This window comes from Sapajus apella, unplaced genomic scaffold (assembly GCF_009761245.1).
Source record: "Sapajus apella isolate SASKATOON/1434 unplaced genomic scaffold, GSC_monkey_1.0 scaffold34, whole genome shotgun sequence".
In the NCBI taxonomy this organism is placed as follows: Eukaryota; Metazoa; Chordata; class Mammalia; order Primates; family Cebidae; genus Sapajus; species Sapajus apella.
The window spans coordinates 21,233,495-21,256,209 of NW_022436974.1; the positions used below are offsets into that span (position 1 = coordinate 21,233,495).

A 22,715-nucleotide genomic window follows, 5' to 3' on the forward strand; every position below is an offset into this window, starting at 1 on the left:
CTGCATTTTGTCCATAACACTCTATAACTTAAATCTAATTAACTTTAGCCAAGTATAATTTCTTAATATAAACTCCAGAGTGCAAGCTCATTGCCATATGCTTCAGGCTTAAAGAATGAGCACGCACCATGGTGACCAACGGGCCATTGCTGCAGAGAGTGACATTCCAATATTACTTGGCATGAGGAAACAATGAGGTGCTGGAGTAAAGATACGCTTTGCTCTTCCCTCCAAAACCACTCCACTCACACAAAAGAACTGAGTATAGAAGCCTAATTAGCTCAGCATGCAATTCTGTCTCCATTCCCCATTTTTCTGTAGGCTTCTAAGAGAGCTCTGTGGGAGCAAGACGCACACTGGGAAAAATCAAAAGCAGTACCTGAAAGCCCTCACCACATGGAATCCCAGTGCCGGGGGATACCTCTGATAACCCAGTAAACTGATGCCTTTTATTGAGTGTGTTTATAATTTTTCACCCCAATTAATAATTTCATGTGTCAAACAGTCGCAAAGAGGTAAAGAGGGAGTTAAACAAAGGCAAAAGTGGTTAAATTATGTTGATTCTCTGAAATAAATTTACGATGTCTTTCAGGTTCGAAAAGAAGGAGAAAGGGAAAATAAATGAATTGCATATGTCATGTTTACCTTAGACTCTATCCCATCTCAGGCTAGAAGGCACATATTTCTCAGAGCTGCTGGAAGCTGTAAGTCGATGACTGGAGCTCATCCACATACAACTGCTATTACCATCAGTAATGAAACCATTACAATGGCAGGCAGTGTGATTTTTCATGGGAGTTTTAATTTGCATATTCTATGCGATTCCCAGGCTCCTGAAAGTATTTAATGTTGAATTATAGGGTAGCTGTGAAAGTCTCAACAGGCTGGTTGAAGCTCTTAACTATGTGCTCGATAAGACACCTTGACATAATTTTGTTTTTAGGGTTCCTACCCCTCTTTCTAGAAAGGCAACTGCACATATGCTTTGATTGTGCATGCACACACTGGGGAAAGTTCCTACACACAGAGTCAGAGCCATATAAATGGTTGTTGAATAAAAAAGTTTTACTAAGAAAAGAGAAAGGGGAAAAAATGAAATGGTTCTTCAACTGCTATGCAGCAAACTGTGTGGGCTTTGGCATCAGCCAGACCCAAACTCAAATGCTAGCTAGCTACAGCTGTTTCCGATATCATTGGTCCAGATATTTAAAGTTTGTCTTAGTTTTACTGTATTAAAATATATTTGTATTTTAAGTTTATTTTGCAATGTGTCTTGGAAAAGAAAATATATTAGAAACATTAGAAAAAGACCAATAAATATATATTCCATTCATTCCTTTATGGACGTAATTTAACTTATTTCTCAATAAAATACAGGGATACTTTTAACACCACTTATAAAAGAAGAAACAAGGTTTCCTCAGGACATTTGACCAACTTTTCCAAGCCTGGATAATCAAAACTCTTTTTATAGTTTAGACAGGCCCATTCCTAGGGTGGGCAAGAGCTTCAGGCTAATAAGTTTTGTCGAACCCCTGTCTGGATAAACATTTTGAGTCACCAAATTGCTGTGCCCACATAATTCCTGCAGCCCCACCTCTTGAAATCCCACTTGATGATGGTTGTTAGTAGTGGCCAGAGCAATAGAGATACCTTCCATGGGGTCTTCATCAGATCACCATGAAGATGAAGCATGAAGAGCATAAGCAGGAGGGTTCCAGAGACAGTAAAATCTGTACAGTGTAAGGTATTCCGTCACATCTCCTCTAAATAGCTGGATAAGGTCTTTCTTTTCTTCAGCATGATGCTTGCCAACTTGTGGTTGGTACAGGCCCCCACAGAACAGAGACAGGGTGAGGAATCTCAGGCACCGTTTCTCAAAGTGTGCTCTGCAGGACACTAGGCTTGTCATATGTTCTATTAATATTAAGTTAAACAAAAATATAAAGGATCGGTGATAAAATGTTTAGTTTATCGATATGTATATTAGCACATTTAAAACTACAAATATTTGTATATTTCAAATATATTTTGAAATATATGTAGCTTTTCCATCGTATTTGTATTTTAAGTTTATTTTGCAACATGGCTTGAGAAAATATATATAAGAAACATTAGAAAATGAACTGAAAACCTTTTCCAATAAAGAAACAGTTACATGAGTTTATTGAGTCATAGAGCCTCTTGTTTATGGAATAATTATTAAGTGTCAAAGGAACACTGTTTACTTAAATGGTTAGGCCTGGGTTTGTGTGCCATTAACACCACACTGGTGTTGAACAGATACTCAGAATGCAAACCTGTTGTTTACCTAGTTTTAATATAACATGTTTTTAATTTTTTTGTTTTCTGTTTTGTTTTTGTTTTTATTGCATTTTATTTTTTTGGGTACATGTGAAGAACATGCAAGATTGTTGCATAGGTACACACATGCCAGTCTGATTTGTTGTCTTCCTCCCCATCACCTATATCTGGCATTTAACATAATACTAATATGGTTGGGTTTATGTCTACCATTTTATTATTTGTATTTTTTCCATCTATTTTTAGTTTTCCTTTCTTTTCTATCTTCTGTCTTCTGTTTTATTATTATTTTAGAACTTATTTTAATTAATTTGACTTATTACATATCTATCTTTAATGGTTGTTCTAGGGATTAAAATATATATCTTTAATCTCATACAGTCTACTTAGAGCTAAAATTGTACCACATTATTTAAGAACATTGAATCCTACTTAACACCTCCATTTCCCCTATGCTAGAGTTCTCATATGTATTGTGTCTATGTATATTGTAAACTTTACAACAAAATTTGTATCATTTTTTTTCTCTAAACAGTCATATATATTTTAGAAGAAATATAGTCTTTTATATTTACTCACATTTTACCATTTCCAGTGTTTTTATTCCTTTTTGGGTTTTCCATCTGTTGTAATTTTACTTCTGTCTTAATGAACTCCTTCCAACATTTTCTGTGGTGTAGGTCTGCTGGAAGCAAACCCTGTCCATTTCCATTTATCTAATATGTCTTTATTCTCAGCCTTCTTTTGAAGAGGCTATAGTTGTTTTTGTTTGCTAGATACTGCTTTTTGGTCTCCCTTGACCTCCAGCATTGTGCCTCAAACACTGTGGCTCATATATTGTACAGACTCTGAATTCTGTTATATTTCTTTGAATACATTTACTTGAAGTTCATTGATTTCTTTGACAAACAATTAACTTGACTGAATTCAAACTCCAAACTTTGGCCTTCCTCTGGTATGCATCAACTGAAATCTCTGTTTGCTTCTTTTCCTCATTTTGGATGGTTGGATCTAACTTGTACCTGCATAGTTCAAAGGTTAGACAGATTTTGGCAGATTATATGTATAGAACCTAGCCTTCCTGTTCATTGGCTTTCCCCTTTCTTGGATTTTCTGTCATCACAATAACCCTTCTTTTCTGATTCTTCAAGCCACTAAAATGATATGTTTTCCAACTGAGTTTTTCCTACTGGGTATGATGTCCACTGAGGCCTGTTCCTAGACAAAAACCATCAAAGATGGCTCAAGAATAACTACCTCCCTCTGCATTTCTGACTCCTGTTGGTTGCTGTCATGTGCCTTCAGGATTTTCTTTTCCAGACTTCATAGTTGTTATCTGATAACGCTGGTCTGATGGGCACTACAAGTTGGTTATCATCAGCCGGAACTGCTCCTGCCGGGATTTTAATGTGTATACTTACTCCTACGTACATCTTACTGTGATTCTCATCTAGGGTACACTTTAAAATGGAATGAGATACATTCCATCAATACCTAGTTTGTTGCGAGTTTTTAGCATGAAGATGTGTTGAATTTCATTGGAGGCCTTCTCCGCATCTATTGAGATAATCATTTGGTTTTTGTCATTGGTTCTATTTATGTGATGGATTATGTTTATTGATTTGCATATATTGAACAAGCCTTGCATCCCAGGGATGAAGCTGACTTCATCATGGTGGATAAGCTTTTTGATGTGCTGCTGGATTCAGTTTGCCAGAATTTTTAACCTCCAATGTGATTGTATTTGTATAGAGATATTGACTTTAAGTAGGTAAATAAGGTTAAATGAGATCATAAGAGTTGGTCTCTAATTCAATAGGACTAATGTCCTTAGAGAAAGGAAGAGATACTAGGGATGTGTTGCACACAGAGGAAAAGTTCATTTGAGTACACAGTGAAAAGGCAGCTGTATACAAGCCAAGGAGAGTGACCTGAGAAGAATCCAGCCTGATTGGTGCCATGTTCTTGGACTTACAGTCTCTAGAACTGAGAAAATTAATTTCTTTTTTTTAAGATACCCAAAAACTGGTATTTTGTTGTGGCAACCCCAGCAAACTAAAGCATGAGGGTATTTCTTAATGTTTAGCCATTTTAATTAAGAATTATCAAAGGCATGGACGTATTTACAAATACGTCCATGCCTTTGATAATTCTAATTAAAATCAATTATTTATCTACATGCTGAGCACATAAATGAACAAGACATAGTAAATAACATATAAATAATCTTAACTTCCTTCTTTGTCATTTTTCCAGCTCTCCTTTCTCTTTTCTTTCCTCTTCCTCCTCACACGATCAGTTACAATAGCAGTAGTATTTATGCTGTCCCTGCAGTGATGGTAATCATTACCACTGGTCAGGAGCACCGTCCAAGTGGAGGAAATCTGGTTTAATTACCCCCAACCTGCAGTACCCAGTAGCTGCCTCAATCTGTACATTTCTGATAGCTGTTTTGGAAAATGATCAAAGTTATCTGTTGAAATAACAAGTCACAGGACGATAGTACAATGCCAAAGCAATATTTTATGCTTTTCTTTTCTGAAAAGGTATGTGTTGAGGATGTTTATGAGCATTTGTAATCATCAGCCACTTCTATCATGGTCGCTGCAGGCAGTCTTAACTTGAAAGCCATAGAAAATATAATGAGCCAAAGAACATTTCTTCATTTCAACCCCTGACTGTCTTATCAGCTTGGATCCTTTTGGAGAGTATGTATCCCTATCGGTGCTATTTAAATACAATGGAAAATTTTGGTGTTCATGATTTTTCTTTTCAGTGACTTATCCTCAGTGAATGTAGCTAAGGGATCAGATTCACTCAGCAAGGAATTCTTTTATAAACAACCTGTTTCAGGGGGCAGCTATTGCAATGTAGAGAATGGATTTTCTAATTAGGTAGATGTGGGTTAATACCTACTGGTCTTACATGTTCAGTAGTAAGTTCACTCTTTTGAGCATTGATTTTTCTCATCTATAGTATGAGGATTAATGACATACTATTTGTAAGGCATGATGCCTTGTACATTGTAGGTGACTCAAAATTATTATAACCCTTCTTCCTGCTTATCTACAAGCAATGCCACTAGATTCCTAGCATGTCCCATAGTTAAGTCTGCTTGAATCATGACAAGATTAGCTGAAGGGAATTTTCTCACCAGCCTGATCAGTAAAAGACCCAGGGGGCTAAGGTTGGCTCCATTCAGTAGATACGTGTTGCGTTCTTTATAAAGGAACCAACCCCTTGAAGGCACCTCAAACCTCGTTCTCTCCCAGAGAATTTGATATTCATGCTGCTACATCAAAAGGTTGGGGCAGCTATTATGTATTAAAATGTGTCATTTTAAATTGCTTTTTTTGCTAGCGCTAGCAATATAGATATTGAAATTTCTTCAGAAAGTGCTTATCTCATCAAGAGTAAAATTATAGTATATGAAATACTAATTACAGTATTATGAAAAAGGTTGAACTTTTCTGTGACATTCTGTCTATTAGGAGAATACTAATTTTCTCTCCTTCTGAAGACAGATAGAGCCACCCATTATAAGAAATGTGATCCCCCATCACTTTCTCTATCCCCTAGTGCCGTTTTCACAGAACAGCAGGCTAAGAGCTCTAACACTTAGTCTCAGTCAAAGTGTGCACTGTTCTACCTGCTCCCGAGGGAATACCAGAAATTGAAACCAAATATGCCCCAAACTGAGTTCTAATGCAGCGAGAAATGTATTAGATAGGGAACTCTAATCAATTAGTCACATACGTAGACTATTTATATGAATGTATTCATATACATGCACTTAAAATTAAATGAGTTAATACTTGAAGAACACTGTAACTTTGACTGGCACATAGCAAATGCACACAAAATATTAGTTGCTATTAATTTATCATCATCATGATGATTTCATGTAATTTTCGTGAATCCCTAAGACATAGTTCCTTTATTCCCATTTGCCAGTATAAATGACTTGTCTGAGATCTGACAGCTTAGCAAGTTGGGGAAACAAAGCTTGAGTTTCAATCCCATGAACATATTTCTTTATTTAGTTATCAGTTTGTTTAACCAATATTGGGTGCCCACTATGTGCCAGCCACTGTTTCAGTGCTGGGCACATACAGATATATAGGACTTGGTGCATCTTCCTGTGGAGCTCCCTGTCTAAAAGCAAAGGATGGGCCAGCCACCAGCTGCTGCAGTGCCATCTGGTCAGAGCTGCAGCTGGCAGACAGGAGCACAGCGACAGCATTCCTCCTTGCTCTCCCAATTCATGGGGTAGGTGAGGACAACAGACAACAGAAGAAGGAGCTCTTTTCTCTCTAGGTTAGGTCTTCTTATCTGGACCCATTGTATTGCCAACTTGTATTATATTACCTACTTGTCTAGACCCATTGTATTGTCTGAAAAACAAGGATATTGAAATGACGTTTGTGGCCTTCCTTAAGTCAAAATTTTCCATTTTGGTAAAAAGTTACCTGCCTAATACAATGCTTTTTTATTTTTTATTTTTATTTTTTTCAATAAGTTCTGAAAAGTTTGAGTAGAGATATCTTACAAATTGAAATGTAGGCTGTGTGGCTTGGCTCACACCTGTAATCCCAACCCTTTGGAGGCCAAGGCAGGTAGATTACTTGATCTCAGGAGTTCGAGACCAGCCTGGGCAACATTGCAAAACCCCATCTCTACCAAAAATACAAAAAAATTGGCCAGACATGGTGGCACATACCTGTAACCCCAGCCATTGGGGAGGCTGAGGTGGGAAGATTGCTTGAGCCAAGGAGGTGGAGATTGTAGTGAGCCGAGATCTAACCACTGCACTCCAGCCTGGGCAACAGAGTGAGACTCTGTCTAAAAAAAAAAAAAAAAAAAAAAAAAGAGGACGCGTGTGTAGGGGGCTGATTTATTGTTGCCTAAAGCAACATTTCCAGCCTCATTCACATCATGATGCACTTAGATGATGATGACACTGGTGGCGACATTTGAGTAAGGGACCAGGCTCCACCTCCCCTGCATATTTAAGGACTCAGGAGATCAATATCTTGCAACATCAGTTGCTCATTTGAGCTGCACCCTCGTGGCTGCTGGACCCCAGTTGGAGAATATTGGGTTTAAGGATGATAGGGGGAAGAAACACAGTCCTAAGGGATGTCATAACCAGGTGGTTGAGAGCAGTTTCAAGTCTAGAAAACACTAACAGCTCCACTTCTTACTGTCATGTGAACTGAAACAGGTTAGTAACCTCTCTGGTGCTCCGTTTCTTCATCTCTAAAAAGAAAGTGGTGATTTGTCTCTCACAGCTGTTGTGAGAACAGAATGAGTCAGCAAGACTGGTGCATAGTAAGTGCTCAGTAAATGTCAGTTTTCTTCACTGTTCTTCTCTCCCAGATATAAACATGACCAGGTATTTTCTTGGACCACTTTCAAGCTTTCATTTTATTTTGACTTATAACAGTATTATTACTTTTGAGCATTTGATCGTCTTCTGATTTTCTAAAAATTAAATAACCCAAAAAGGAGAAACTATTCTGGCACATACCAAGGATGAACTACAATTAGAAATTTCAGATTTTTCAACTGAATAGCCTTTACCAACTTACTTCCTATTGGGCAGAGGTTCCAAGTGTGGAAGATTTATTTAAATTGAGAAGTGCTCAATGGCCTATGCTATCATTCCTTCTTTGCACATAATCCACGGCTCGTGTAGTGTGAACAGGCTGAAGAAAACTCAAGTTTAATGACCAAGTTTTATGGTGATATATCTTTTGCTTCTCAAATATAGAATATTTTTATTTTAATTTTTCTGAATTCACCATTATTATAAAATTGCTACATGAACATGATTTAAGAAGTTAAATACAGCTGGGAGGATGAAAGATAGGGAAAAAAAGTTACACCTTGCTTCACCCCTCCCCTAACTTTTAGACTTGCATATATTTAAACTATCTCCTTTTTTTGTGTTTCCGCTAGCATTAACCATTATATGTCTAAGCAAATTACTTACACTACCATTTCTTGAATTTGTTTCCATTTTAGGCACTTTTTAACTTCTCTTTTGGTCAATGAGGCTTTGACCCTCATCTATGTACATTTTCCTTTTTTAATCTTCCAAATTGTCACAGTTTTTGGTTAAGTCAAGGGGTTGATAAAAATATAGTGAGTAGAAAAATAGGTGCTGTTCATTTCTATTTCAAATTATATATTATAATTTATTTTTATTTTACTTTAAGTTCTGGGGTACATGTGCTGAACATGAAGGCTACATAGGTATACCTGTGCCATGGTGGTTTGCTAAACATAACAACCTGTCATCTAGGCTTTAGGCTCTGAGTGCATTAGATATTTGTCCTAATGCTATCTCTCCCCTTTCCCTACTGCACTCCTGACAAGCCCTGACATATGATGTTCACCTCCCTGTGTCCATGGGTTCTCATTGTTCAGCTCCCACTTATGAGTGAAAACATGCAGCGCTTAGTTTTCTGTTCCTGTGTTAGTTTGCTGAGGATGATGGTTTCCAGCTTCATCCATGTCCCTGCAAAGGACATGAACTCATTCTTTTTTATGGCTGCATAGCATTCCATGATGTATATGTGCCACATTTTCTTTACCCAGTCTATCGTTGATGGCCATTTGGGTTGGTTCCAAGTCTTTGCTATCATAAGTAGTGCTGCAATAAACGTACATGTGCATATGTCTTTATAGTAGAATGATTTATAATCCTTTGGGCATAAGTTATTTTTATTTATGGGTTTTCTATATATTTATCACCAATTCTTCAGAAATGCTTCAACAATTTATTTTAAATTTAAATGACCTATGATTTTCTTTTTCTATATGGTTGCCCTTCTTTAGAGCTCTCCGTTTTCCTGATTCAGTGTAACTAATCATATTCCCCTGACCTTAAATCCTCTTCTTATCCCACTTCTGGGGGAGATATCTTATTTCCTGAATAATACACATGATTCATTATTTAGTTTTCTGTTTTTCTGAAGTATACCCTCTAATTGCTAGAGGGTGCTTGTAGTTATTAAATAGCTTGCTGATAAATTTATTTTAATTTTATTCTTATATCTGACTGAAAGTTTGTCTGACACTAGACTTCCAGGTTGAAAATCGTGTTTCTTCAGATGTTTGAAAACATTTCTCTATTAATTTTTAGAGTTCATTCTTGCTGTTGAAAATACAATTTCATTCTCCTTCCTGGTCCTCAGTAGGTGCTATAGTTTGAATGTATCACCTCCAAAATTCAGGCGTTGCCAATGTGATAATATTAAGAGTTGGGGCCTATAAGAGATAATTAGGCAGCAAGGGCTCCTCTCTTATGAATGAGATTACATGCTTTTATAAAAGAGTCTGATGAAGATAGTTCAGCCATTTTTGCCCTTCTGCCTTTTGCCACATGAAGACACAGTATCCCTTCCTGCCAGAAGATGCAATGTTCAAGGCACCATTTTGAAAGCAGAGACGAGGTCCTCACCAGATGAGGAATATGCTGGTGCCTTGGTCTAGAATTTCCCAGCCTCAAGAACTGTGAGAAATAAATGTCTGTACTTCACAAATTACCCAGTTTTGAGTAGTTTGTCATAGCAGAACAAAATGGACTTAGACAGTAGATGACTTGTTTTTATTGTCTATGGAAGCTTTTAAGGATCTTCTTTTTACTTTCAATGACATTCACATGAATATTTCTTTACCTATTGAGTTGGACCCTCTGGGACCACAGTCTGGAGACTTCTATTTTTCATTTTTTTTGGACAATGTATTCTATTCACTTCTTTTTAATTTAGTTGTTTCCGTTGACAAAAAAAAAAAAATCCAGTAAAGACATTTACTGTATTCACATTATAGCAATAGGAAGAGTCCCCTGGATCCCAAGATCAGAGAGTCTTGGCAGGGTGTTCTTGACTTCTACTTATATAGTGAGGAATAGACAAGTTATAGATGAGCTGATTTATAGCTGGCATTGTTTGTGCAATCAACAGAAGTCTCAGTCGAACTAGAAATATTTATCTCTGTGTTTAGCTAGTTGCAGAAAAACAAACTTGTACTCTCTGTTAGACATCTATTTGTTGGATGTTAGAGCTTCTCAAATGATCTCACTTTCTTATTTTCTATGCTAACTTTCCAAATTTACTTTTTAGTACAAATTTTGCAAAAAAAATTGGAATCTTATTTTTAAATTTTTTTCATTGAAGTAATCATAATTTTAATTTACTGATTTTTACATTTTTCTCGTTATACCTTTTTAATCATATCCTGTACTTATTTCACCAATTCAGCCTTTTATTTTATATCTCTAAATATATTATAATTTTATTTGAAATTTTCATTTCTGTTCATTTATAGTTCCTGTTCCTTTCCTCTCTGTCTCCCTCTTTTCCTGTCTCCTAACCTTTCTCCTCAAATTGAAGATATTCCTTCATTAAATGCTACTTCATATTTAAATATGAGTCAGTAAAAAGCAAATTAGAGATTCTCTTGGTGGAGGGATGGCAAGCGGGGACGAGTTGGTCTGAACTTCTCTGCTTCACTTTAGAGAAATGAGATGACAAAAAGGGTTTTTGTTTTGTTTTGCTTTGTGTCTGTTTTTTACCCATGCCCCTAACCCAATTGGAGACCCCATATGTCTTTATCTGTGTGTTATGTCCCTGAACTCTCTCCTTTACTTTTTCCAGAGAGGCATTACCTTATTCCTTGCATTTAGGAGCAGGGAAAGAAAGGAAGCTGGGAGCACTACCATTACTGTACAAAATGCAGACATTCACTTCATCTCCCTATATTGTTGGTCCCACATCTGACCTCCATCCTCCCCTGTGCCTGGTACTCTCAAGTCTAGAACCTCTCAGGTTCAGCTTCTTAGCGTATAAACCTGTGGTCTCCTGGGATTGGAGGAATGGAGGGAGAAGAGAATAGGAATGAAATAATGTCTGACCACAGGAATACAGAAGGCAGAGGGGATATGAAGAAAAACTGCTGTGCACACGGTAGTTTCATTTTCATCCCTATTTTCATTTCCATCCCTTCTTCATTGACACCTCCCTAGGTGCCATGAGCTGTGAGTCTTTCCTGGGATCCTAGGGAACATCCTCTGTTTCTCCTTGACATATCCTTCTCCAGGTTTAGAGGGTATAATGATCCCTGCTCTGCTATGAAAGTTATTACTCCTTCATCCACTTTCAAATTTCCAAAAGTTCATAGAAATCCCTTGTCTGCTCTTGTCTCCTCATTTTTCTCTTGTAATGTTGCTTTTTTAACTACTAAAAATTTCCTTTAATTTTATTTTAATAGAGTTTGGGGAGAGAGACAAAATAAATGAGTATAGTCTTTCCATTCTCTCATAACTGAATTCAAACATGACATTTATTATCTACTTATTTTTGCTTTTTCATTTTTAAAGACACATTTAGTAGTCATTGAGTGACTACTGTAATAATAAAATTATAAGAACAACATTAATAACTTTCATTCTTAAAGTAATATAGTATTTTAGAATTTTAAAAGCTCTTGGCATTTAATCCTCTATGTGGAGTGGCTGTTTTTATCCTTATATTATATGAGATAATTGAGGTTAATAGAGTTTAAATAATATGTGTATGGCTGCATAATTAGTTGATAAAGGGCCTAAAACTGGAACTCAAAATTCCTGACCTTACTCTGGTACTATTTTTAAGACATTGTTAAAGCATTTTGCTAAATACTTGGTTGAAGTATAAGTATAAAAAAGTACAAACAAGAAGACCTGAATTTTAGCCTCAAAGGCTCTTAATGTAAGAAGAAAGTATAGTAGCCCCTTATCTACAATTTCACTTTCAGTGGTTTCAGTTACCCATGGTCAACCATGGTCTTAAAATAGCTGAGTGCAGTACAGTAAGATAGGTTGATAGAGAGTGGGGAGGCTACATTCACAGAGCTGCTATTGCAGTGTGTTGTTGTATTTGTCCTACCTTATTATTAGCTATTTTTGTTAATTTCCTACTGTGCCTGATTTACAAATTAAACTTTATCATAGGTATGTATATATGGGAAAAATTTATAAATGGGATTTAGTACTATTTATGGTTTCAGGCATTCACTGGCATTCGCAGAACATATCCCCTGGGGGGATAAACAGAGACTACTCTATATGATATTTTTACTTTAATATAAAAAATCATAAAACAAACCCTTCAACATTAATAGGCTGTGCTTCTAAGATGCTTAGAGATTGAAAGAGAAGGAAGATTGGTCTAATTAGAAAGATCCAATTTTAAAAAAGTGAGTGTTTGATCTTCAACCATAAAGGACGGGTATGATTTCTGTAAGCAGACAGAAGAAAGGGCTATCCTGGATGGGAAGAGAAAATACACAAGTAACTGCGGGGGCAATCCCCAGCATATTACTTGAACAAGTGAGTTGATTGCCTGTTTCAGGATGAGTGGACAAATGGGATTAGAAAAGGAATTTAGAGAAATATAATGGAAATCATGAATGTCTTGCTAATAAATTTAGAATTATTTGATTTCATAAAAAGGAAGTAAATGAAGTGACATAAAAATATCATTGCTTTTTCTATTTTTCTAGCAATTATTTTTTCTTAAACTTCACACTTTCTAAATGTAAATTTAATCTTAATGAGAAAGAACTAGCATTCTTGTCTATGAAGTTGCTTTCTTGTACTTAGAGTTGTGAGAAATGTGAATAGACTGAGAAGTTAGGGGTGGAAGAGGCTTTAACTAAGTCTATCACCTTCCCTCACATGCACAGATATCACAGATAAGGAAACTGAGGCTCAGGAAGACTGTAAGCTGTAATTGCTTCCATATTTATCACAATATGTAATTCTCATTTCTGCCCACACAACCACAATAATAACACATTTTATAATACAATATAATCCTTACTTTCTAACCATTAGGATTAGGTTTCTGAAAAATGTCATGGAAGAATAATTTATATTTCAAGAACTTAAGACCTTATAAAAAAATAAAGACTTAGTAGCAAGGTGATCAGGAGTAAAACTAGGAAAAACTTAATTTTTATGTTTACTAAAATATAACAGTAAAGACAGAACACTCAATATAGATAGCACTAACACTGTTTTATGCATACTAAATTAGAATGGCCTCTCTGCAATTAATTTTCATTTACTACCTCTTAGAAGTTTCAGGGTTTCAGCTCCCTGCAGCCTCTAGCATAGCCTTGTACATTTGTTTTGTGCGCATGATGAAGGGCAAGAGGCATTTGTTTTTGTGTCTTTCCTTCACATAATGGTAATGTCTTTCTGTTTTTATGATTAGAATATTTCAAAATTTCAAAAACACATAGGAACTGTGAATATTTGGGATGGAAAAAGTTCTGGGTGACTGGTAAGTAGCTGAGCATACTTCAGATACCAAGGTTGTATTCTGAACTTGGCTACTGAGAAGTTCTGGTCAAAGCTTGTATACTTAGCCTTAGGGCTCTCTCTCCCAGCACACAGAGGCTTCTACTTTTTTTTTTTTTTTTAATATTGCCCAAGGCTTTATTTAGAAAATAATAATAATAAATAAAAATAAAAACACTTTGGTTCTAGCTCTATATTGACTCTTTTGAGATTTCCAATCCTTATCTTAATCTCTTCTGATTACCCTTGAGAGTAGGTTCACTAAATTTCCAAGTACTCAACTAAAACTTTTATAGTTGTAAAGGTATACAAAAGCAAATTCGTTACAGAAAATCTTCATGGAAGGAAAGTTGCCATTGGAATGGATATTCCAATCATAACTCCCCATGTCCTAGCAACTCAAATACTTCCGAGGCACTGGAATAAGGGCCCCAATGCATTATTTGTTTGAAAAACATACACTCCACCCCTTTCAGCAGATTGAGATCAAGCTTTGAAGACAAAAACCTTGGAAATTATTTCAATTTCCAAAAGTGAGGAACTCATCCAGGTTGAAGACACATGCTTGGTACAGAAAAAACACTTGAGGTCAGGGGAAAGTGGCCACACAACTGATCTCAGTAAGGTTGATCTTTAGCTTAGTTTGCTTAGGAACCTAGCTGTACCACTGACCCGAGGGTGGGGGGAATATTGAGTCTCTAGAGTCTCTGTAAAAATAGCATATTGTAGGCAGTCAATAAATATGTACTGCTCAGGAGATAGGACACCTTTTATGACTATGAAGAAAGGAGCAGCAGCCATAAATTGCATTACCTGCTGAAGTGTTAGCTGAGAAAGAGAAACCCTGGGAATTTTGAGGGGAAGAAAGTTAATAGGTAATTTAGGGACACATAACTCCTTATTTACACCCTCCTCTCAACACATCCGTTTTTCAATCAGTAAAAAATAATTTAACACGATCATCAGTGTTAAGAGTTTTGGAAGCTCTTTCAAATTTGCAATCTCACTGAACCAAATCACAGGTTTTCTTAGTAAGACAGAGTCAATATTACTATTCCCTTTAGATAGAAGGAGTAATTAGGGCTCAAAAAAGGAATGGAACACATTCAGGTGCATATACACAATGTGAACACACACACATGTATGCACATGAGCACATCTGCACACAATCAGTTCTATATTCTGCCAGCTCAGCAGTAAAATATGGCCATGGTGTAAGACATAAGCCCACAGTCCAGAGCAAGCCACAGGCTGATGTTCAGTTTCCTGAGATGCCTTTGCATAATGTGAGACAGAGGGTATAAACAAGGTACAAGCCAGGATTTTGAGAAAAAGCAAGAAGTCTTTTCTTTTACCACAGTTAATTTTTAAATTTTTGCTTGTACTTTTATTGAGTTATAATTTACATAGAGTGAAAGGCACAGAGCTTAAAAACATAGTCCCATCATTTCTGACAAATTAATTCATATGCATAACATCCAGCCCTATCAAGACACAGGACATTTCCAGCAAACCAGAAAGTTTCCTTGTGTCCCTTCCTGGTCAACACTTCCACCTCTAGTGACTTTCCTTTTAATGACTTGGTACTTTTAAACAGTCAAGATAATGATTTTTATTATTGTTCATAGCAGGTAGAGGACTCCAAGAAATTCATCATCAGTTTGTAAAAGTAATCTGTAAACCATCCCCAAATCTTTTTCTCTTTGATAAGTTTACCAGAACCTATTTATTCTAAAGATATTAAACCGTTTTCCATAATCATTTTTCTACTCTGCTAAGTATAATGTCTGAATTGAAAATATATAGTATGGTTTCACAGGAGAGACACTCGTACATGCTGATTAGATAAACATGCTATTTATGTAAAGAGCCATCTTATCCACCCTTAACATTGACTCTTACTTTGTAAATATGTAATGCATTATATGTTGTGTTTCTATGCCACTGATGGCTTTGTTAAATTTTTAAAAAATATTCTTAATTTGATTTGGGATTAACTCTTCATTGCTCAGATCCTATTTTCTCAATGGTGTTTTTAGAAAACTTCTAGCAGAGGCCAGGCGCAGTGGCTCAAGTCTATAATCCCAGCACTTTGGGAGGCAAGGTGGGCGGATCACAAGGTCAAGAGATCGAGATCATGGTAAAACCCCATCTCTACTAAAAAATATAAAAATTAGCTGGGCATGGTGGCAAGCACCTGTGGTCCCAGCAACTCGGGAGGCTGAGGCAGGAGAATTGCTTGAACCTGGGAAGTGGAGGTTCCAAAGACGAGATCTTGCCACTGCAGTCCAGCCTGGTGCCTGGCAACAGAACAAGACTCTGTCTCAAAAAAAAAAAGAAAAGAAAAGAAAACTTCTAGCAGAAAAGGTAGATAAATGTATTCTTTGGCCAATAACTGACTACCATTTTGAGATAGGTTTTCTTCATAGGAAAAAACTCCTTAAGAAATAGAATCAGTGAATGCACTCTTACTGAAAATGGTTTCTTAAGCATTAGTTCAAATAAAAGCATAGATTTTTGAAAGATCTTGACCAGAATATCCACTAAATTCTGAAATATTCAATTTCATTTTCTTTCTTTAGCTTTAATTTTATTACAGATGTCTTATAAATGTGTGATTAAATAAATGAAAAAGTATATCAGTAAGTAAAATTCCTCACCTCAACCAGAAGTGAAGAGTATGTATCACCAGCCAGAGGTTATAATCACCACTTCCAAAGGCAATGAACCTCATTGAACTATAAGCCATTCCAAAAATTGTGGCTGTTTCATTCACTGTTGTGCTCTAAGAACCTAAGTTCAGTACTTGGCAGATACAGGCTAAATATATGTGGAAGAAATAACAAAATAAGTGGGGGCAAAAATGGTCCTCATCTGTCCTTAGTCCATTCAAGTTGCTATAACAAAAATACCATAGACTGGGCAGCTTAAACGACAAGCACGCAGCAAACATTTATTCATCACAGTTCTGGAGGCTGAGAAGTCTAAGATCAAGGTACTAGATATTCAGTTTCTGGTAAGGGCCAGCTTCCTCGTTCATTGATGGCAATATTCTCTCTGTGTACTCTTGTAGCAGAAGAAATGAGGAAACTCTCTGGGTCTCTTTTGTAAGGGCACCAATCACATTTATGCAGTCTCTACTCTCATGACCTAATCACCACCCAAAGGTCTCAGCTTCTTATACTGTCACATTGGGGGTTAGGATTTTAACATGTAAACTTTGGAGCATATAACACCAGTCTATAATGTCATACAACATTGTACCTCTGTTATCTAGTATACCTGCCACATAAAAGCTACTCAGTACCTTACTGAATAGAATTATCCACACTTATATGGTAAGGGGCTGAGAAGACATGGAAATTGTATCTGAAGCCACATCTCAGAAATAATTTTGTTCAAGGCAGTGACCTAGTGGTTTGCAGGTCAGTTAACACAGTCAGTATGTACTATGACATAAGCTGGATTTGGAAGCTTACTCTATCACCTACTAATCGTGTGACCAGGGGCAAGTCTTTTAGCCTTCGGAGACTCATACAATGTAATCTGTAAAATGAGAGTAAATTAACTTACCAAGATATGAAGATTAAAAGGGAACTTTCATGGGAAAGTTTCTGCACAATGCTTGGCACACAGTGGTTGGGACACTATCTTCTTCCCTTCTTCTGAAAGAGTAGGTTTCCTTAAAATATCGAATACTCATGATATTGTGAAAAAAAAAAAAAGAGTGAGGCCGCAGTTAGCTCCTTCCACCTTGATTTATTTTCTGTCTATGACTTCTAGTTCTATTTTCTTACAGACAAATGTGAGTTATTACTCCTGTTAGCACTGCTGAGCTGTTGCCACCATGCGAGGGCAAGCTGGACTCACTCTGAATGTGTTGTTAAAAGCTCTGCCAGCTCATGGGGAGAAATGCCAGATGTAGGTGACAGGGGGATGGAGGCAGCAAACCACATTGCCATGTGTGTATCTATGCAACAGTCCTACATGATCTGCACATATGCCCCAGAATCTAAAGTAAAATTTAAAAAAAAAAGTGTTCGACGGTAGGCTTTAAAAAAAAAAAAGCTTCTGCCAGCTGAGTTCATCCCAGGTTTCCTTCACAAACTATGGAGTTTCTGACTATGGGAGCTCAGAAGCACACCATTCATCTCAAGCCCTATCCTGAAATTTTGGTCATGCCAACATGAGATTTGGCAGGACCATCACTGAAATAAAAGATTAAGTTGAAATAATATGCAGTTATCCAACCTAAGCCACTGACTAAGAGAAGACTCCATCTCCGATAAAGAGCTGGCTATTTTATAATCAGCAAAGGTACCTTAACCATGTTCATTCTGAAAATATTCTTCAGGTACTGGTAAGTCAAAAGGAATACCATTTTTTAAAATGTATGCTCTTGGATAAAGGAATTTATTACATTTGTATACTATGAGTTGAAGAATAATTTACTCACAATTTAGTAATGACTTTGTGGAAAGTACAGTAACATGTATGAGCAGTTTTAGTTATATATTATTTGAATTCTAAAGTACTCCACAGGTGTTTTGACATGCCTGTTTGGGATTAGCAATGTACTCTTCTGGTTAAACATCACATGAGGATTACATATTTATCCCCCAAACAGGCTCCACTAGTGTATGTGAATATGACTGGTCACCTTTCTCTCTTGAGCTAAATGTTATAGTCCTGGCTTTGCTCACTTGCTTTCTGGCAGCCTCCCTGTGTTAGCCGTACCACATGGTCAGTCTTCTGTTTGGTAGGTTTTGTAAATCGTAAAAGCTCTGGTTCAGAAACAGCTCTGATAAACCAAGCATGGATAATTTCATTCGTTTCTTCTGAGGTTGCAGAACTTGCAACCATTTTTTCAGCAGCTGTCACAACTGTTGTAAAAAGCTCTGTTCAGTCCACAAGGTTGATTAGCCTGCTACACTCTAGGTGCAGTTTACATGCTACACAGATGTCTGGGGCAATATTTGGAATGCAATCTTCTTCACTTTTTAGTGCTTTATCCTTTAGATAATAGGATTGTTGCGTGCAGTATGGAGGGCAATTCGTGGAGCAGCATTTGAATGCTCAGGAAGGGCATGGGCAGTGCTGAAATACACTGCCTTATGGAGAGGCTGTGTCTCAGGAGATAGAAGGTATTCTCTCACTAGACAGTCAATGAAGTTCACATTTTCTCTGAGTACTTCAAATCTGGTTTGCTTCTTACTTCTTCTTAACTCCATCATTTCTAGTAAGGGCTTCTGAAGATGATAAAGGTCTGGCTTCTGAAGCCCCTTTGGCTGTGACCCAGAATCATCTTCTTCCTCTTTGGTTCGATCGAGGCTCTGAAACAGGGCCAGGGACTCCTCTCTTCTCTCATCTGTGCTGCCAAGGTGCTTTGCACAAGAAGACTTAAAAACTTTGAAACGTTTCTCAAGTATGGTCATCCGTTCATCCTTTGCCAACATCCTCAGCAGCTGCAAGACTGATGCATACTCCTCTGAATCCCATATGTTCTTTTCTAAACATGTGCAGTAAAACTCTCTGACCTGTCGACCTAGTGGATGCTTGGGAAGAGAAGAGGTGAACTTATGAAGACATCTCAAGATCAGGAAGTAATTCATATGATAAACATGTAGGTTTTCTAGTAATAACTGTGTTTCTTCCTTCAAACATCTCTCATTAGTCAAGAGCACAACTTGCTTTTTTGGAGCTTGCTTTTCCATGTACCTCCTAAAAGATGGAAGATCGCACATGTTTTCACACTGATTATTTGATTAAAAAAAATGTATTCTTTTTGGGCTTCTGGAAGATTACAGTACAGGACACTTAAGTGCTGGGAATAGAAATGCTCCAGTAGAGAAAGCTGGAGTCCTTTAATAAAGTTTCGAATTGAGAAATCATGATACAAAAAGATGTTGGTCAGAACCTGTAATACTTTTTCATTTATTTTAAAGGTAAACTGAGTTGTAAGAAGTAGCTTATCGAGCACCATAGTCAGGTGCTCCTTGCAAGACTGGAACAGTTCTATGCACAATAGAGATGATGCTGCATGAGGAAGCAATCAGTGGATGATAATAGGAGATGTGGTGATTACAAAAATGAGTATTAGTGGAATTTCATGCAGATGTTGACTGCTGATAATTATGAAGTCTTGCAGTAATTTTGTGGCAAAGCTTTCCATATCCTTTAAGATAAGCACACAGAAGGAGACTGCCACTGGCTAGAAGTAGTCTTCTTTTTGCTTGGTATGTTTGCGTCTGTCTTCTGTGTGACAGCCATATACCAACTGGAAAGTGAACCCATTGAATAATGTGTCTTTCTCTGGGTGACCCACACACTTTCCCCGCTTTGGATTCTGTATCTCCACAACAGTGCATCAACTGTGAGACCAAATTTTGCAAAAAATGTTTCATATCTGCACAGTCTTTAGCTTGCAATAAGGCTACATATGGTGTGACATTATTCTGTAGGGCCTCTGTTAGACTTCTGAATGTTAAATCATGATCTGTGACATTCACACCAAGAACGAAAGCAGCACTTGGAATATCTCTGAGTTTTATTTGACAGCCCAAATCTCTTGAATTCCTCTGGAATCTCGAATGAGATTTTGCAGAAATTTAATTAGATTGTCAAACAAGATTTTATTTAATTCTTCTTGTAGTCACTCATTTTCAGATTTCATCTGCTGCCATATCAACTGATAAGTTTTGAATTGAAGCTTACTGTTATTGGACCCATTTTTCCCTGTGTTAAATAGTTCTCTATTGGCACAGAGATCTTTCTGTTTTTGGAGTTTGGCTTAAAAACAAAGTAGCCCTTAGACACTGAGGAGGTGGCCATGGTCTTACTGGCTCTGAGGATTCCAGATGCACCAGGAATACCTTTTGACTGTGATCCTGAGTGAAGCGTAGAAGAGTGAAGGTTAAAGAGAGTACTGCAGTTTCAGAACATTAGTGGATTTATTGTCCTTTGGCGATTAGACTTATTTCAGGGACATATCAGGAGTTCTCCTGATAGTACTTTATAGGACACTTTAAGTACACAGATGAGGGCACTAGCATTTGAGCTGCATAGGCTGGTCTTACTGACCTCTTTTTGCCCAGAATCTTCTGTGAAGGTACTTGCCTCTTCTATCACATCCTTCCATGTCCCACTTCCCGTTATGCTGGTGCACACCTGATGGCCTAGAACACAAGCCTGTCTAACACATATACCCTCAGCTCATATACACCCTTTTTCTTTGTTCTTCTCACCTTTGCTTGTACTAGTTCATAATTTAGAATATTCTCACCATCTTCTTTTCCAAGGGATATCTGTCACTTCCTTTGAGGCTCTTGGCTCCTCCCCTGAACTCCCATAAGATACTCAGCTTATAGCTTCATAATAGCCTTAGCTTATTCTGTCTTCTAATGTAGAGTTTTTACACAATCGATAAGGAAATGAATCAGAATAGATATTCAACAAATATTTGTGAAATACATTAGAGAGATTTTTTTTTAAGTTATATACTAATCCAGGGCATAAATTAGCATAATTTGCATGTGCTGGGAGGGGGAAAGGACAGTAAAGTTACAGCTGAGGTAAGAAGGTTGACTACATACCTCTCTCTAACTTTATGGGGTGGAGACTGGCAGAGTAGTTTCTCTTCTTTGAAATTTTTTTTATGTGTTGTTGTTTTGTTTTGTTTTTGAGGCAGTCTTGCTCTGTCACCCAGGCTGGAGTCAGTGGTGCAATGTTGTCTCACAGCAACCTCTACCTCCTAGGTTCAGGCAATTCTGCCTCAGTCTCCTGAGTAGCTGGGATTGCAGGTGCCTGCCACCATACCGGGCTAATTTTTGTACTTTTAGTAGAGACAGGTTTTCGCCATGTTGGTCAGGCTGGTCTTGAACTCCTGACCTCAGGTGATGCGCCTGCCTCGGCCTCCCAAAGTGCTGGGCTTATAGGTGTAAGCCACCTCACTTGGCCCTGAAGTTTTAACAATAATAAAAATCAAGATCAACACTGACATTGTACTAAATATCACCTATGAAGATCTTATAAAATAGCAGTCACATTGCCAGTTACTTTATCTCATTCTACGCTCCTACTTGAATTGTAAATAGTAATTCATATGCATTTGCCTAGTGTTTTATGATTTCCTAAGTACAAGTGTGTCTATGACCATGGAAGGTAGTATTGTGTAATGGTTAACTGCACAGACTTCAGTATTTGCTTGAATTCTAATCCTGACTGTATCGTTTATTGACTTTTAACCTTGGGCAAGTCTATTAACTTCTCTGAAACTCTGTTTCCTTGACCACAAAATGCAGATAGAACATCTCTTATCGTGTTTATGAGTGGGTCTCTAATATACACTACATATGTTGCATTTATTTTTTATTCAGATGAAGCACTCAGAAATGTTAACAATAATGTGGATAATGATCTTTTTTGAATTTTACATACAAGCCTGTGAAACAAGAAGGGAAGATTTTATTATCCTCTACTTTGTGGATAGAAAAATTGAGACAGTTATCATTAAACTTCTAGTACTTAAGTAACTTTCCCAAGGACCCAATTACAACATGAAGGTAGAAATTTTATCTCAGGTTTTCAGATTCAGAATTCAGCATTTTTCCACTGTAATAGATTCCCTACAACCTAAAATAATGTCTCATTTTTTTGGTTTACTGCTCTTCATAGACTTGGCTCAGATTTGTGAAAGGCAAGTCTGAGGGAAGGGAGAGATTTGTTTTTAAATGAAATGCAAGTACGAAAAAATTGAATTTAACCATTCATCCCTACTGAGCATGTTGGAAGAGAAGCAATTTTCCTATTCTCTGCAAACCATTCCCAGTTACCAGGTCCAGTGGATTAAAAAAAAAAAAATGTTGGTTCCACTACTTTATTAAGTGTCTTTTGAAAGGATATCAAAATAATTTCATTTATAAAATCTTGTTAAGATATGAAAACATTACCAACTACAAAGATAAATGGTTGAAATGAAATGGGAACTGATCTTTTTTGACAAGAATTTCTAGTTTGATAACCCTAGCTGTTTTTCCCTTAAACATACCTTCTGAGGACT

The 22,715-nt window shown here is 37.0% G+C and overlaps 1 protein-coding gene and 1 pseudogene across 7 annotated transcripts in view; one reads left to right on the plus strand and one right to left on the minus strand.

Moving 5' to 3' along the window:
- TENM4 (teneurin transmembrane protein 4) overlaps positions 1-22,715 on the plus strand; it is a 3,057,282-nt gene that overhangs the window by 1,652,089 nt on the left and 1,382,478 nt on the right. The gene's annotated exons all lie outside the window — the stretch shown is intronic.
- LOC116563334 lies at positions 17,651-21,361 on the minus strand (annotated as a pseudogene).